Genomic DNA, 19,339 nt, shown 5'->3' on the forward strand with positions numbered 1-19,339 from the left:
TTAGCAACCGAACCGATATCTAATACCCTGGTGCTACTAGGAGTACTAGTAAAGTACACATTAATATAATGTATATCCAATATACTTCTGTCGACCTTGCCTACCTTCTCATCTACCAAGTATCTAGGGTAGTTCTGCTTCAGTGACCGTTCCCCTCATTACAGAAGCACTTAGTCTCGGGTTTGAGTTCAACCTTGGGTTTCTTCACTAGAGCTGCAACTGATTTGCCGTTTCATGAAGTATCCCTTGTTGCCCAAGCCCTTCTTGAAACTAGTGGTTTTACTAACCATCAACAATTGATGCTCCTACTTGATTTCTACTTTCGCGGTGTCAAACATCGCGAGTTGCTCAAGGATCATCATGTCTATCCCTGATATGTTATAGTTCATCACGAAGCTCTAATAGCTTGGTGGCAGTGACTATGGAGAACCATCACTATCTCATCTGGAAGACAACTCCCACTCGATTCAAGCGATTGTAGTACTCAGACAATCCGAGCACATGCTCAACGATTGAGCTTTTCTCCCTTAGTTTGCAGCCTTAAGAAACTTGTCAGAGGTCTCATACCTCTTGACGTGGGCACTAGTCTGAAATCCTAATTTCAGTCTTTGGAACATCTCATATGTTCTGCGACGTTTCAAAAAACGTCTTCGGTGCCTCAATTCTATACCGTTTTAACATTACGCACTGAACTATCACGTAGTCATCAAAACGTGTATGTCAGATGTTCACAACATCCACAAACGACGCTCGAGGTTCAGCACACCGAGCGGTGCATTAAGGACATAAGCCTTCTGTGCAGCAATGAGGACAATCCTCAGTTTACGGACCCAGTCCACATAATTGCTACTATCAACTTTCAACTAAATTTTCTCTAGGAACATATCTTAGTAGAACTAAAGCGTAAGCTACGACATTATTTGCAAAGACCTTTTGACTATGTTCATGATAATTAAGTTCATCTGATTATTTAATGAACTCCCACTTAGATAGACATCCCTCTAGTCATCTAAGTGATACATGATCCGAATCGACTAGGCCGTGTCCGATCATCACGTGAGACGGACTAGTCATCATCGGTGAACATCTCCATGTTGATCGTATCTACTACTCATGTTCGACCTTTCGATCTCTTGTGTTCCGAGGCCATGTCTGTACATGATAGGCTCGTCAAGTCAACCTAACTGTTTTGCTTGTGTTCCGAGGCCATGTCTGTGCATGCTAGGCTCGTCAACACCCGTTGTATGCGAACGTTAGAATCTATCACACCCGATCATCACGTGGTGCTTCGAAACAACGAACCTTCGCAATGGTGCACAGTTAGGGGGAACACATCTCTTGAAATTTTAGTGAGGGATCATCTTATTTATGCTACCGTCGTTCTAAGCAAATAAGATGTAAACATGACAAACATCACATGCAAATCATAAAGTGACATGATATGGCCAATATCATCTTGCGCCTTTGATCTCCATCTTCGAGGCGCGGCATGATCACCTTCGTCACCGACATGACACCATGATCTCCATCATCATGATCTCCATCATCGTGTCTTCATGAAGTTGTCTCGCCAACTATTACTTCTACTACTATGGCTAACGGTTAGCAATAAAGTAAAGTAATTACATGGCGTTTTCATTGACACGCAGGTCATACAATAAAGTAAGACAACTCCTATGGCTCCTGCCGGTTGTCATACTCATCGACATGCAAGTCGTGATTCCTATTACAAGAACATGATCAATCTCATACATCACATATATAATTCATCACATCCTTTTGGCCATATCACATCACATAGCATACCCTGCAAAAACAAGTTAGACGTCTTCTAATTGTTGTTGCATGTTTTACGTGGCTGCTATGGGTTTCTAGCAAGAACGTTTCTTACCTACGCAAAAGCCACAACGATGATATGCCAATTGCTATTTACCCTTCATAAGGACGCTTTTCATCGAATCTGATCCAACTAAAGTGGGAGAGACAGACACCCGGTAGCCACCTTATGCATCAAGTGCATGTCAATTGGTGGAACTTGTCTCACGTAAGAGTACGTGTAAGGTCGGTCCGGGCCGCTTCATCCCACAATGTCGCCGAATCAAGATAAGACTAGTAACGGCAAGCAAATTGAACAAATCATCGCCCACAACTACTTTGTGTTCTACTCGTGCATAGAATCTACGCATAGACCTGGCTCATGATGCCACTGTTGGGGAACGTAGCAGAAATTTAAAATTTTCTACGTATCACCAAGATCAATCTATGGAGTCATCTAGCAACGAGAGAGAGGGGAGTGCATCTACATACCCTTGTAGATCGCGTGCGGAAGCGTTCAAGAGAACGGGGTTGATGGAGTCGTACTCGTCGTGATCCAAATCACCGATGATCCTAGCGCCGAACGGACGGCACCTCCGCGTTCAACACACGTACGGAGCGGGGACGTCTCCTCTTTCTTGGTCCAGCAAGGGGGGAGGAGAAGTTGATGGAGATCCAGCAGCAAGACGGCGTGGTGGTGGAAGTAGCGGGATCCCGGCAGGGCTTCGCCAAGCGCAAGCGGGGAGGAAGAGGTGTCACAGGAGGGAGGGAGGCGCCAGGGCTTGGGGTATTGCTGCCCTCCCTCCCCCACTATATGTAGGGCCAAGGGAGAGGGGGGGTGCAGCCTTGGCCCTTCCTCCAAGGAAGGGTGCGGCCAGGGAGGAGTCCATCCTCCCCAAGGCACCTCGGAGGTGCCTTCCCCCTTTAGGACTCTCCCTTTCCCTTATCTCTTGGCACATGGGCCTCTTGGGGCTGGTTCCCTTGGCCCATATAGGCCAAGGCGCACACCCCTACAGCCCATGTGGCCCCCCGGGGCTGGTGGACCCCTTTGGTGGACCCCCGGACCCCTTTCGGCACTCCCGGTACAATACCGATAATGCGCGAAACCTTTCCGGCGAACAAAATAAGACTTCCCATATATAAATCTTTACCTCCGGACCATTCCGGAACTCCTCCTGACGTTCGGGATCTCATCCGGGACTCCGAACAACTTTCGGGTTACCGCATACTAATATCTCTACAACCCTAGCGTCACCGAACCTTAAGTGTGTAGACCCTACGGGTTCGGGAGACATGCAGACTGTTGGAAATATGCCCTAGAGGCAATAATAAATGGTTATTATTATATTTCTTTGTTCATGGTAATTGTCTATTATTCATGCTATAGTTGTATTGTCCGGAAATCGTAATACATGTGTGAATACATAGACCACAACGTGTCCCTAGTAAGCCTCTAGTTGACTAGCTCGTTGATCAACAGATAGTCATGGTTTCCTGACTATGGACATTGGATGTCGTTGATAATGGGATCACATCATTAGGAGAATGATGTGATGGACAAGACCCAATCCTAAGCATAGCATAAAAGATCGTGTAGTTTCGTTTGCTAGAGCTTTTCCAATGTCAAGTATCTTTTCCTTAGACCATGAGATCGTGCAACTCCCGGATACCGTAGGAGTGCTTTGGGTGTGCCAAACGTCACAACGTAACTGGGTGACTATAAAGGTGCACTACGGGTATCTCCGAAAGTGTCTGTTGGGTTGGCACGGATCGAGACTGGGATTTGTCACTCCGTGTGACGGAGAGGTATCTCTGGGCCCACTCGGTAATGCATCATCATAATGAGCTCAATGTGACTAAGGCGTTAGTCACAGGATCATGCATTGCGGTACGAGTAAAGAGACTTGCCGGTAACGAGATTGAACAAGGTATTGGGATACCGATGATCGAATCTCGGGCAAGTAACATACCGATTGACAAAGGGAATTGCATACGGGATTGATTGAATCCTCGACACCGTGGTTCATCCGATGAGATCATCGTGGAACATGTGGGAGCCAACATGGGTATCCAGATCCCGCTGTTGGTTATTGACCGGAGAGGCGCCTCGGTCATGTCTGCATGTCTCCCGAACCCGTAGGGTCTACACACTTAAGGTTCGGTGACGCTAGGGTTGTAGAGATATATGTATGCGGAAACCCGAAAGTTGTTCGGAGTCCCGGATGAGATCCCGGACGTCACGAGAGGTTCCGGAATGGTCCGGAGGTGAAGAATTATATATAGGAAGTCCAGTTTCGGCCACCGGGAAAGTTTTGGGGGTTACCGGTATTGTACCGGGACCACCGGAAGGGTCCCGGGGGTCCACCGGGTGGGGCCACCTATCCCGGAGGGCCCCGTGGGCTGAAAGTGGAAGGGAACCAGCCCTTAGTGGGCTGGGGCACCCCCCTTGGGCCTCCCCCCATGCGCCTAGGGTTGGGAACCCTAGGGTGGGGGAGTTCCCCCTTGCCTTGGGGGGCAAGGCACCCCTTCCCCCCCTTTGGCCGCCGCCCCCCCTTGGAGATCCCATCTCCCAGGGCCGGCGCCCCCCTAGGGGCCTATATAAAGGGGGGGGGGGAGGGAGGGAAGCAACCTACAGCCTTGGGCGCCTCCCTCCTCCCCTGCAACACTTCTCTCTCTCTCGCAGAAGCTCGGCGAAGCCCTGCCGGAGACCCGCTACATCCACCACCACGCCGTCGTGCTGCTGGATCTCGATCAACCTCTCCTTCCCCCTTGCTGGATCAAGAAGGAGGAGACGTCGCTGCACCGTACGTGTGTTGAACGCGGAGGTGCCGTCCGTTCGGCACTCGGTCATCGGTGATTTGGATCACGGCGAGTACGACTCCGTCATCCACGTTCATTGGAACGCTTCCGCTCGCGATCTACAAGGGTATGTAGATGCACTCCTTTCCCCTCGTTGCTAGTAGACTCCATAGATGCATCTTGGTGAGCGTAGGAAAATTTTAAATTATGCTACGATTCCCAACAGTGGCATCAAGAGCCAGGCCTATGCGTAGTTACTATGCACGAGTAGAACACAAAGCAGTTGTGGGCGTTGAGTTTGCCAATTCTTCTTGCCGCTACTAATCGTTTCTTGTTTCGGCGGCATTGTAGGATGAAGCGTCCCGGACCGACCTTACACGTACACTTACGTGAGACAGGTTCCACCGACTGACATGCACTAGATGCATAAGGTGGCTAGCGGGTGTCTGTCTCTCCTACTTTAGTCGGAATGGATTCGATGAAAAGGGTCCTTATGAAGGGTAAATGGAAATTGGCAAATCACGTTGTGGTCATACGTAGGTAAGAAACGTTCTTGATAGAAACCTACAAACCACGTAAAAACTTGCAACAACAATTAGAGGACGTCTAACTTGTTTTTGCAGCAAGTGCTATGTGATGTGATATGGCCAGAAGATGTGATGAATGATATATGTGATGTATGAGATTGATCATATTCTTGTAATAGGAATCACGACTTGCATGTCGATGAGTATGACAACCGGCAGGAGCCATAGGAGTTGTCTTTATTATTTTGCATGACCTGCGTGTCATTGAATAACGCCATGTAAATTACTTTACTTTGTTGCTAAACGCGTTAGCCATAGAAGTAGAAGTAATCGTTGGCGTGACGACTTCATGAAGACACAATGATGGAGATCATGATGATGGAGATCATGGTGTCATGCCGGTGACGAAGATGATCATGGTGCCCCGAAGATGGAGATCAAAGGAGCATGATGATATTGGCCATATCATGTCACTATTTGATTGCATGTGATGTTTATCATGTTTTTGCATCTTATTTGCTTAGAACGACGGTAGTAAGTAAGATGATCCCTTATAATAATTTCAAGAAAGTGTTCACCCTAACTGTGCACCGTTGCGAAGGTTCGTTGTTTCGAAGCACCACATGATGATCGGGTGTGATAGATTCTAACGTTCGAATACAACGGGTGTTGACGAGCCAAGCATGTACAGACATGGCCTCGGAACACACTCAATACACTTAGGTTGACTTGACGAGCCTAGCATGTACAGACATGGCCTCGGAACACGGAGGACCGAAAGGTCGAGCATGAGTCGTATAGAAGATACGATCAACATGGAGATGTTCACCGATCTTGACTAGTCTGTCTCACGTGATGATCGGACACGACCTAGTTAAACTCGGATCATGTTTCACTTAGATGACGAGAGGGATGTCTATCTGAGTGGGAGTTCATTAAATAATTTGATTAGATGAACTCAATTATCATGAACTTAGTCTAAAATCTTTACACTATGTATTGTAGATCAAATGGCCAACGTTGTCCTCAATTTCAACGCGTTCCTAGAGAAAACCAAGCTGAAAGATGATGGCAGCAACTATACGGACTGGGTCCGGAACCTGAGGCTCATCCTCATAGTAGCCAAGAAAGATTATGTCTTAGAAGCACCGCTAGGTGATGCACCAATCCCAGAGAACCAAGACGTTATGAACGCTTGGCAATCACGTGCTGATGATTACTCCCTCGTTCAGTGCGGCATGCTTTACAGCCTAGAACCGGGTCTCCAAAAGCGTTTTGAGAAACATGGAGCATATGAGATGTTCGAGGAGCTGAAATTGGTTTTCCAAGCTCATGCCCGGGTCGAGAGATATGATGTCTCCGACAAGTTCTTCAGCTGTAAAATGGAGGAGAACAGTTCTGTTAGTGAGCACATACTCAGAATGTCTGGGTTGCATAACTGCTTGACTCAGCTAGGAGTTAATCTCCCGGATGATGCGGTCATTGACAGAATCCTTCAGTCGCTTCCACCAAGCTTCAAGAGCTTTGTGATGAACTACAATATGCAGGGGATGGAAAAGACCATTCCTGAGGTATATTCAATGCTGAAATCAGCTGAGGTAGAGATCAGAAAAGAACATCAAGTGTTGATGGTGAATAAAACCACTAAGTTCAAAAAGGGCAAGGGTAAGAAGAACTTCAAGAAGGACGGCAAGGGAGTTGCCGGGCCCGGTAAACCAGTTACTGGGAAGAAGTCAAATAATGGACCCAAGCCTTAAACTGAGTGCTTTTATTGCAAGGGAAGTGGTCACTGGAAACGGAACTGCCCCAAATACTTAGCGGACAAGAAGAAGGCCGGCAACACCAAAGGTATATGTGATATACATGTAATTGATGTGTACCTTACCAGTACTCGTAGTAGCTCCTGGGTATTTGATACCGGTGCGGTTGCTCATATTTGTAACTCAAAACAGGAACTAAGGAATAAACGGAGACTGGCAAAGGACGAGGTGACGATGCGCGTCGGGAATGGTTCCAAGGTCGATGTGATCGCCGTCGGCACGCTACCTCTGCATCTACCCACGGGATTAGTTTTAAACCTTAATAATTGTTATTTAGTGCCAGCTTTGAGCATGAACATTGTATCTGGATCTCGTTTAATTCGAGATGGCTACTCATTTAAATCCGAGAATAATGGTTGTTCTATTTATTTGAGAGGTATGTTTTATGGTCATGCCCCGCTGGTCAATGGTTTATTTTTGATGAATCTCGAACGTGATGTTACACATGTTCATAGTGTGAATACCAAAAGATGTAAAGTTGATAACGATAGTCCCACATATCTGTGGCAGTGCCGCCTTGGTCACATTGGTGTCAAGCGCATGAAGAAGCTCCATGCAGATGGACTTTTGGAGTCTCTTGATTACGAATCATTTGACACGTGCGAACCATGCCTCATGGGTAAGATGACCAAGACTCCGTTCTCCGGAACAATGGAGCGAGCAACCAACTTATTGGAAATCATACATACCGATGTGTGCGGTCCAATGAGTGTTGAGGCTCGCGGAGGATATCGTTATGTTCTCACTCGCACTGATGATTTAAGTAGATATGGGTATGTCTACCTAATGAAACACAAGTCTGAAACCTTTGAAAAGTTCAAGGAATTTCAGAGTGAAGTTGAGAATCAACGTGACATGAAAATAAAATTCTTACGATCAGATCGTGGTGGAGAATATTTAAGTCACGAATTTGGTACACACTTAAGGAAATGTGGAATAGTTTCACAACTCACGCCGCCTGGAACACCTCAGAGAAATGGTGTGTCCGAACGTCGTAATCGCACTCTATTGGATATGGTGCGATCTATGATGTCTCTTACCGATTTACCGCTCTCATTTTGGGGCTATGCTTTAGAGACTGCCGCATTCACTTTAAATAGGGCTCCGTCGAAATCCGTTGAGACGACACCGTATGAATTATGGTTTGGGAAGAAACCTAAGCTGTCGTTTCTAAAAGTTTGGGGATGCGATGCTTATGTCAAGAAACTTCAACCTGAAAAGCTCGAACCCAAGTCGGAAAAATGCGTCTTCATAGGATACCCTAAGGAAACTATTGGGTATACCTTCTACCTCAGATCCGAAGGCAAGATCTTCGTTGCCAAGAACGGGTCCTTTCTGGAGAAGGAGTTTCTCTCGAAAGAATTGAGTGGGAGGAAAGTGGAACTTGATGAGGTGATAGTCACCCCTTCCGAACCAGAAAGTAGCGCAGCGCGGGAAAATGTTCCTGTGGTGTCTACACCGACTGGGGAGGAAGTTAATGATGATGATCATGAAGCTTCGGATCAAGTTACTACTGAACTTCGTAGGTCCACAAGGACACGTTCCGCACCAGAGTGGTACGGCAACCCTGTCCTGGAAATCATGTTGTTAGACAACGGTGAACCTTCGAACTATGAAGAAGCGATGGCGGGCCCGGATTCCGAAAAATGGCTAGAAGCCATGAAATCCGAGATAGAATCCATGTATGAAAACAAAGTATGGACTTTGACTGACTTGCCCGATGATCGGCGAGCCATAGAAAATAAATGGATCTTTAAGAAGAAGACGGACGCGGATGGTAATGTGACCATCTATAAGGCTCAACTTGTCGCTAAGGGTTATCGACAAGTTCAAGGGGTTGACTACGATGAGACTTTCTCACCCGTAGCGAAGCTGAAGTCTGTCCGAATCATGTTAGCAATTGCCGCATACTATGATTATGAGATATGGCAGATGGACGTCAAAACGGCATTCCTTAACGGCTTCCTTAAGGAAGAGTTGTATATGATGCAGCCGGAAGGTTTTGTCGATCCTAAGAATGCTAACAAAGTATGCAAGCTCCAACGCTCAATCTATGGGCTGGTGCAAGCATCTCGGAGTTGGAACATTCGCTTTGATGAGATGATCAAAGCGTTTGGGTTTACACACTTATGGAGAAGCCTGTGTTTACAAGAAAGTGAGTGGGAGCTCTGTAGCATTTCTCATATTATATGTGGATGACATACTATTGATGGGAAATGATATAGAATTCTTGGAAAGTATAAAGGCCTATTTGAATAAGTGTTTTTCAATGAAGGACCTTGGAGAAGCTGCTTATATATTAGGCATCAAGATCTATAGAGATAGATCAAGACGCCTCATTGGTCTTTCACAGAGTACATACCTTGACAAGATATTGAAGAAGTTCAGTATGGATCAGTCCAAGAAGGGGTTCTTTCCTGTATTGCAAGGTGTGCAATTGAGCACGGCTCAATGCCCGACCACGGCAGAAGATATAGAAAAGATGAGTGTCATCCCCTATGCCTCGGCCATAGGGTCTATTATGTATGCCATGCTGTGTACCAGACCTGATGTAAACCTTGCCGTAAGTTTGGTAGGAAGGTACCAAAGTAATCCCGGCATGGAACACTGGACAGCGGTCAAGAATATCCTGAAGTACCTGAAGAGGACTAAGGATATGTTTCTCGTTTATGGAGGTGACGAAGAGCTCATCGTAAAGGGTTACGTCGAGGCTAGCTTCGACACAGATCTGGATGACTCGAAGTCACAGACCGGATACGTGTATATTTTGAATGGAGGAGCAGTAAGCTGGTGCAGTTGCAAGCAAAGCGTCGTGGCGGGATCTACATGTGAAGGGGAGTACATGGCAGCCTCGGAGGCAGCACAAGAAGCAGTCTGGATGAAGGAGTTCATTATCGACCTAGGGGTGATTCCCAATGCGTCGGGCCCGATGACTCTCTTCTGTGACAACACTGGAGCCATTGCCCTTGCGAAGGAGCCAAGGTTTCATAGGAAGACCAGGCATATCAAGCGTCGCTTCAACTCCATTCGTGAAAGTGTTCAAAATGGAGACATAGATATTTGTAAAGTACATACGGACCTGAATGTAGCAGATCCGTTGACTAAACCTCTCCCTAGGGCAAAACATGATCAACACCAGGACGCAATGGGTGTTCGATTCATCACAATGTAACTAGATTATTAACTCTAGTGCAAGTGGGAGACTGTTGGAAATATGCCCTAGAGGCAATAATAAATGGTTATTATTATATTTCTTTGTTCATGGTAATTGTCTATTATTCATGCTATAATTGTATTGTCCGGAAATCGTAATACATGTGTGAATACATAGACCAAAACGTGTCCCTAGTAAGCCTCTAGTTGACTAGCTCGTTGATCAACAGATAGTCATGGTTTCCTGACTATGGACATTGGATGTCGTTGATAACGGGATCACATCATTAGGAGAATGATGTGATGGACAAGACCCAATCCTAAGCATAGCATAAAAGATCGTGTAGTTTCGTTTGCTAGAGCTTTTCCAATGTCAAGTATCTTTTCCTTAGACCATGAGATCGTGCAACTCCCGGATACCGTAGGAGTGCTTTGGGTGTGCCAAACGTCACAACGTAACTGGGTGACTATAAAGGTGCACTACGGGTATCTCCGAAAGTGTCTGTTGGGTTGGCACGGATCGAGACTGGGATTTGTCACTCCGTGTGACGGGGAGGTATCTCTGGGCCCACTCGGTAATGCATCATCATAATGAGCTCAATGTGACTAAGGCGTTAGTCACGGGATCATGCATTGCGGTACGAGTAAAGAGACTTGCCGGTAACGAGATTGAACAAGGTATTGGGATACCGACGATCGAATCTCGGGCAAGTAACATACCGATTGACAAAGGGAATTGCATACGGGATTGATTGAATCCTCGACACCGTGGTTCATCCGATGAGATCATCGTGGAACATGTGGGAGCCAACATGGGTATCCAGATCCCGCTGTTGGTTATTGACCGGAGAGGCGTCTCGGTCATGTCTGCATGTCTCCCGAACCCGTAGGGTCTACACACTTAGGTTCGGTGACGCTAGGGTTGTAGAGATATATGTATGCGGAAACCCGAAAGTTGTTCGGAGTCCCGGATGAGATCCCGGACGTCACGAGAGGTTCCGGAATGTTCCGGAGGTGAAGAATTATATATAGGAAGTCCAGTTTCGGCCACCGGGAAAGTTTCGGGGGTTACCGGTATTGTACCGGGACCACCGGAAGGGTCCCGGGGGTCCACCGGGTGGGGCCACCTATCCCGGAGGGCCCCGTGGGCTGAAAGTGGAAGGGAACCAGCCCTTAGTGGGATGGGGCGCCCCCCTTGGGCCTCCCCCCATGCGCCTAGGGTTGGGAACCCTAGGGTGGGGGAGTTCCCCCTTGCCTTGGGGGGCAAGGCACCCCTTCCCCCCCTTTGGCCGCCGCCCCCCCTTGGAGATCCCATCTCCCAGGGCCGGCGCCCCCCCAGGGGCCTATATAAAGGGGGGGGGGAGGGAGGGCAGCAACCTACAGCCTTGGGCGCCTGCCTCCTCCCCTGCAACACTTCTCTCTCTCTCTCTCTCTCTCTCTCTCTCTCTCTCTCTCTCTCTCGCAGAAGCTCGGCGAATCCCTGCCGGAGACCCGCTACATCCACCACCACGCCGTCGTGCTGCTGGATCTCCATCAACCTCTCCTTCCCCGTTGCTGGATCAAGAAGGAGGAGACATCGCTGCACCGTACGTGTGTTGAACGCGGAGGTGCCGTCCGTTCGGCACTCGGTCATCGGTGATTTGGATCACGGCGAGTACGACTCCGTCATCCACGGTCATTAGAACGCTTCCGCTCGCGATCTACAAGGGTATGTAGATGCAATCCTTTCCCCTCATTGCTAGTAGACTCCATAGATGCATCTTGGTGAGCGTAGGAAAATTTTAAATTATGCTACGATTCCCAACACAGACATGACCGAGACGACTCTCCGGTCAATAACCAACAGCGGGATCTGGATAACCATGTTGGCTCCCACATGTTCCACGATGATCTCATCGGATGAACCATGATGTCGAGGATTCAATCAATCCCCTATACAATTCCCTTTGTCAATCGGCACGTTACTTGCCCGAGATTCGATCGTCGGTATCCCAATACCTTGTTCAATCTCATTACCGGCAAGTCACTTTACTCGTACCGTAACGCATGATCCCGTGGCTAACTCCTTAGTCACATTGAGCTCATTATGATGATGCATTACCGAGTGGGCCCAGAGATACCTCTCCGTCATACGGAGTGACAAATCCCAGTCTCGATTCGTGCCAACCCAATAGACACTTTCGGAGATACCTGTAGTGCACCTTTATAGCCACCCAGTTACGTTGTGACGTTTGGTACACCCAAAGCATTCCTACGGTATCCGGGAGTTGCACAATCTCATGGTCTAAGGAAATGATACTTGACATTAGAAAAGCTATAGCAAACGAACTACACGATCTTGTGCTATGCTTAGGATTGGGTCTTGTCCATCATATCATTCTCCTAATGATGTGATCCCATTATCAATGACATCCAATGTCCATGGTCAGGAAACCATAACCATCTATTGATCAACGAGCTAGTCAACTAGAGGCTTACTAGGGACATGTTGTGGTCTATGTATTCACACATGTATTACGGTTTCCAGTTAATACAATTATAGCATGAACAACAGACAATTATCATGAACAAGGAAATACAATAATAACCATTTTATTATTGCCTCTAGGGCATATTTCCAACACTAATGAGGGATCTAATGCAAGCATTTTGCAAGCTCATTGAAGGATTTAGTGTCTAATGATGATCTACTATGTTGAGAGAGACAGAGATTTGCAGGCATTGATGACAAGCAAATTATAGTGCATTTTCATAGCTTGAGGAAACGTCGAGGCCATCTACCAGAAAGTCCCCGTATCATGACAACATAGCATAAATACTTTTCTAATCTGTTGTTTGAAACTATTGGCATACTTGTGCAGGATAGATATATTGATATGCAGTTTGCGCACTAGTTATACGTGCAATTACACTTCGATATTTTCAGCCAGAGAACGAATAATTCAAGCAGGTACAGACCATGTTTGTAGTCCTTGTACACCATGTTGCATTTTGTGTTTTTTTGGTGCTTGCATCATTTAGTGTTTATAATCTGAACTACTTTGGATCATTAGCTGGTTTTCAAAGTGCATGTAGCTTCACATTTCTCAAGTTATGTTGATTTCCGGAGTGCAAGTGCCTTCGTATTTTTTAAGTTAAATGTTCGCCCCTGGTAACTTGAATTCGTGGATCAGCCACTGCACACAATTCATACACGAATGCCAGTACGAATTAAATGAAATGCAGGGACTTACGCTAGCTCGTTGTACAGGCTCACTGCAGCTCTGCTTGCGCTTGGGATGTTCCATGTACAAGTCCATGTTACCACTTGCTTGGATGTGCAGGCCTTGTGCTCCTTGCATCCCCCTCTGCATTTTTGACATGGCGAATGGTTGATCAAATAAGAGGAATCGACCTTGATGTTGTACCGGAGGACAAATACTTACAAGGTTATACGGGTGTGCAGGATGTGTACCAGATCCCGTAGCACCGTCATGCTTCGCTAAAAAATGGATTTGCTTGTTTCAGATGATATCTCCAGAAGAAATAAGAGTTAAAGTCAGAGTTGCATAGGCATGTAAGCTAAGAGAGCAGTGAAAGGATATCCAAACATCGTCAGAACAGTGCACAAGGGAGTGATGTGTGGATACCTAGTTCGGGCCGGCGTTTGGGCATGCTCGCGTAGCTAGAGTGTGGGTCACTTCAGAGCCGTTGAGGGTGATGCGCCGGCGTTGGCTGGCCGCGCACGGATGCAGATCTTGAGTGGTAGCGGAGCACTACGATGCGGTGGACGAGACCGTTGGTGAAGCCCCAATGGCCTCGGGGGGCGGAGGTGCGACGATGTGCTCGGTGAAGTAGCCCCGGTGAGCCGGGAGACGACGTCGGTGAAGCGCACTTGATGCGGTGGAACTCGGTGTCTGTGAGGCACGTCGGTTGCGACGGCCGACGTTGTCGGTGGACCACCCGGTGCAGTGGACGAGGGCGTAGATGAGGTACCTCCGGTGCGGTGGTGAAGTGCGACCGTCGTCTTCGTCGTCGTCGTCCGGCACAGAGGTGGGGAACGGTGGGGAAAGAGACGAGACGAGGGGCGATTCGAGGGTTGGCAGCGAATTAGGGATTTGAGCAATCTGGGCGCGGAAGGGGACGGTGGAGAAGAGAGATTTTGCAGGGCTGGAATTGGGGCCGCCAGATATTTCAATCCGAAACGTGGAAGCGTGGACTTATATTGTCGTCGTCCTTTTTTTGGGGGGAGGGGGGGTGGGTGGCTGGGTGCTACGCGTCCGTCCGACACACGCGACCACCCCGACAGGACTATGCTTTGGTGCCTTAAGGCACCTGCCTTTGTGTCCATGACATGTGGGCCCAACAGGTGGCTGGCCCACATGTCAGTGACCCAAAGGCAGTTGCCTTTAAGGCACCAAAGCAGCGTCCACCCCGACATGACCATGGTCTGCCTGGTGCGCCTACATTTGAGAATGCAAACGAATCTTCTTTCATTTGCAAACGAATCTGTATGTATTACCATGCCCGTGTTTTCCTTGCAATAATTAGTCATTCGAAACGAGATACTCCATCCGTTCACTTTTGTAAGTCATTTCAGACAACTTAAAATGAACTGTTTTGCACATTGTCTGAAATGTCTTCAAGGTCTTATAAAAGTGAACAGAGGGAGTACTATAAATTAATTAATGAGGAGTTATTTAAAAAAAACGAAACGGTACCCACGCTAACATGGATTAGAGTGTGTGTCACATAATTAGTTATTTGAATTAGAGTGTGTGTCACGTAGTTAGTTACTTGAATTAGAGTGTGTGTCATGTAGCGATCTCCAATTCTAACGTGGATTTCGCATTTCACTGTATCCACGCTACTTTTTTAATACAAATTCATATGTATATGATGAACACCATGGCAGTGAGAAAACTTTTGGATGGATTCAAACATATGACCTACAAAATAGCACAACAAACTGAGTCAATGTCAACTTTTCGAAACTTAGTATGGCACGAATTCAAAATAATTACCCGTATGCCTGGTCCTCGGTTCAAATCTTACAATGTACACCGAATTGAAACATCGATATTAAGTCTTGTACTATGTACATTCAAATGTTGTTTTTAGCCCCCACCCCGCACAAACGCTACATACTTCCTGTATCGGTCAATCTTCCTCTCCTAACCACCTTAGGAAGCTATCGGTTTCCAACACACGTTCATTCTTTCTCTCCATGTTTCGATCTCTAAGTCTCTCAACTACACAACCCCTTTTTCCACTCTGTTACCAAATGTATTTACCTCACACACCCGCCATTGCACCCCATGGCGAGCTCTCTCTCTCTCCCCCTCTCCCTCTCACCCTCTCGCGCTAAATACATGCATTGCCTATCTAGCCCCCCAATGTCTCGTGCGCACGCACGCACGTTGTATATCTAGGTCACTCCCTCGAGACTGTCTCACTCTTTCTTCCGCACGGCGGGCCACACTCGCTCAATCTCGCTCTCTTTATCTGAGTCTCATTTAACCTCGTTTTCTTTCACACACAAATGATATATCTCCCTGTTTGGGCCTCGATCGACACACTCTATAGTCTCTCACGCAGATTGTCTATCTAGGTCAGTCCATCCAAGCAGCCGCCACTCTTTCGACCTCATGGTGGGCCATGCTCACTCAATCTCTCTCTCTCTCTCCGTATGTCTCGATTGACCTCGCTCTTTCTCGGACAAAAATGATATATCACCATGTTTGAGCCCAATTCGACCTATTCACATTGTATACTCTCTCACGCACATCGTCTATCTAGGTCACTCTCTCCAACCCGTCTCACTCTTTCGATCGCACGGCGACCCTATGTGATCGGTTGACCTTGCTTCCTCCCACGCACAAAATATATCTACACGTCTGTGACTGGATCATCTCTCAAGCTCTATCTTACAGCCCTCACCCTTGCCAAAAAGCTCAATCGGACAATATCTCTCCAGAGCATATATATTTGTTCAATGAATGTCGGACCACTCACTTTGTCTCTCTATCTATATGTCTCTCGATTGACCTCGCTTTCTCACACCGTATCTTCCACGCGTTGAAGCTACTACCTCTCCATCCCTCGCAAAGCCGGAGCTATTTACATTGCGAGGGGCACTCCAACCTTGGATTAATTTGTGTAGGCATTTATTCCGGTCGGTTTAGATTATATTTTCGTAGCATTCGGCCCACAACTACTCCAAACACCGTTGCAACCCACGCAACTCCCCTAGTTGATTTCCCTCTGGCTCGGTCATCGCTCTCTCGCACGTCCTTTCTCGCCTTCAACGTCGCACCATGGTATTATTAAAAAAACTATGTTGCTCTTTAATTATCATAAATAAGCTACAAAACTACACACCGATAGTCCACTTGGAATGGAACAAATTTCGACCCACAAATTAAAGTGCTACAAACTACACACCGAGGGGCCCACATGTCATGAATCAAATTTGGACCCATATACAAATAAAAAATAAAGGACGAGGATCGAACATGTGACCGGGCCTTCAAGCCGCACGTCAATAGGCAACATATGTAGAATAGCAATGTTTGTTGTACCCCCTTTGTTCACATAATGTTTTTATATTACCATAGCCTAATTAATGGATAACATGTAATATTATTTTTAGTACTATTCGCCTTCACTTACTGGTGGGTTCCATGTGTGCTCTCTCTCCTCCCCTTCTGCGTTTAGACGCACGGGCAAACAGGAAGAACTCGCGGGCGATGTTGCCGTTGACCATATATGGACGCGTTCACAAGTCACGACACCAGTTTCACGTACTAGCAGCACTAGTCAGTGTGTACGTGCAATGCATGTTAATTTGGAAGTATATTAAGTGCATGCGGATATTAACTACTAGGATATTATTTGCGTGTTGTCATGTGATTAGCACTATTTTTGGCATGAAATTAACTGCACGCTAAACGTGTTGAGCGCTCGACATTGAAGCAGTCTAGGTCGTTGGATGACAAGGAATACATGTGGCTTGATGACGTTTTATATTTAATTTGATACGGCTCTAGCAGAACATTCAATCGATCAAACCATACATTTCGTTCAGTCTGACACCGACTTTAAATTATACGACGATCGATATAAAATAAGCGGAAATGATAAACGTTCGGATTTTAAGCATGGCAATCCGAATGTTTTCATGGCAAATTTAGATTACGCGGCGGCGGCGGGGGCGTCTCGCGGTGGGAAGCGGCTCCTGTGCCGTGCTCTGTGTGTCGTCGGACCACTGACCGACGGCGATGGCGGCGTCTTGCACCGTTGTTGGCGTACTCCTGGACGTTGGCCTAGCTTCAAGGAAGGCCAAAATGTTCTGGACTTTGGAGCGAGTCAACTGGCGGGAGGAGGCGACTGGCGTTGGTGCAAGGAAGCGGTCGACGGCGGCCATCCATGCCGCCGAGGGGGGCACTGGCACCCGCGCGGGGACAGGCGCTGTCAACGGCGCGACGGAGACATTCGTGTGCACGGGCACCGGCACGGGCGTGCACGTCAGTGCACGCGCATGCGCTGGCAGGTGCACGGGCACCGGCACGGGCGTGCGCATCAGTGCACGCGCTGGCAGGTGCACGGGCGCGTGAAAGTCGGCGGGGACCTCGTGGAACCCCGTGGGATCAAGCTCGGCGACAATGTGCGGCTCCCAGCCCATCAATGGCATGGGGATGGGCGCTGGCGCAGTCGGGGTGACGGGAGCCAGAACGGGAGCGGTGACAGGCGCGGCGTCTTCCCGCAAGGCCAGTTCAAGCTCGTCCCAAAGCGCCTTATGTTCTTGAGACTCCGGCTGGGTGTCTTCCTCAAGAAACTGGAACACTAAGGGCAGACCATCGTGATGCGGCATGGCGTACGTTTAGGTCAGGCTAGTTGGAGGTAGACGACAGGAGAATCGGAGAGGAAGAGAGAGGATTGTAGAGATACCGGGTAGTGCGGGGTTGATTTTAAACTGCGGCGCCGGCGACATTAAAAGTAGGAGCAGTTGGGACGACGGTGGGCGGCGGAGCCTGGTCAAAGGGCTCGCCTGCCGGTGAGCCTGCACAGCGGTCTGCTCGCACGCCTCCCTGACAGCCGGCGCAGCGGTCTGCTCGCACGCCTCCCGTCGACTCACACGCTTGCTCGGACGGCACCTGCCGATGAGAAGCGGGGACTCATGGTGGCACGTAAACGCCCACGGTTTCAATAGTGAAAGCGTTCGCCTTAACGTGATAGGTCTTTGTTCCAAAATACCTTGGCTCTGCATTTGTGCAACTTGTCATAAGCAGCTCGTCTCAAATTGAAGAAAAAACTTACGAAGTAATATTTGTGCCATATCACGTGACCATGCTTAGTTTCAAGAATTTATGCCGTACATCTGTCCTGTTGTATTTCTTAAGAAAGGATTTGGTCAAACATTTTGCTTAGTTAGACTTCAGACAAGTTATATATGTAGAGTAAAAGGATAATCCCTCCATACCAGTGCATTGCCTGATATATTAACTCAAGTACTAGGCACGAACAAACGGGCTCAATTTTGTGCTCATCCTGGTGTAGTAGTAGTAGTACTAGGCAATGCAGTTGACGGGTGACCTTGACGAGCGGCGACCGAGGGAACTGAACCGTGCTCGGCACGGTAGGTAACATTGTCTAGTTACTAAAGCATCCCTCCATTGTTCATCGGTAGTCATTAAGGACCGGGGACATGAGGGGAATTTCCTAGGGCTGGAATTCTGGCCGTCAGATATTTCGACTTGAAACGCTGAGGCTCGACTGGTTGGTGTTGCCTAATGTGCGTACCACGCACGCCACCGAAGGACACGAGCCCGGTTTTTTTAGGATCAACACGAGCCAAGGTCTGGCTGGTACGCCGTTGGGTCCTACCATTCGAGAATACGAAAGGAACCTTTTAAATTGCCGAACGAATCTATGTGTATTACAATACCCGTATTTTCCTTGCAAATACTAATCTCAACGTGGTAATTGATTTATGACGAGTTGTTGAATTAGAGTGAGTTTGTGATATAGTGATCTCAACGTGGATTTCACATTTCATGGTATCCCTAGTAAGTTTTCCAATGCAAATTCAAATTTAAAAGATGAACAATATGGAGGTGAGAAAACTTTGTATGTATCAAGCATATGACCACACACACACACACACAGAGACACACACGCACGGACACAACAACAATCCAATAAGTATAGTGCATCTATTTTTCCAAACCATGCATGTATGACACG

The sequence above is a fragment of the Triticum aestivum genome, chromosome 6D, assembly GCF_018294505.1.
Source record: "Triticum aestivum cultivar Chinese Spring chromosome 6D, IWGSC CS RefSeq v2.1, whole genome shotgun sequence".
NCBI lineage: Eukaryota > Viridiplantae > Streptophyta > Magnoliopsida > Poales > Poaceae > Triticum > Triticum aestivum.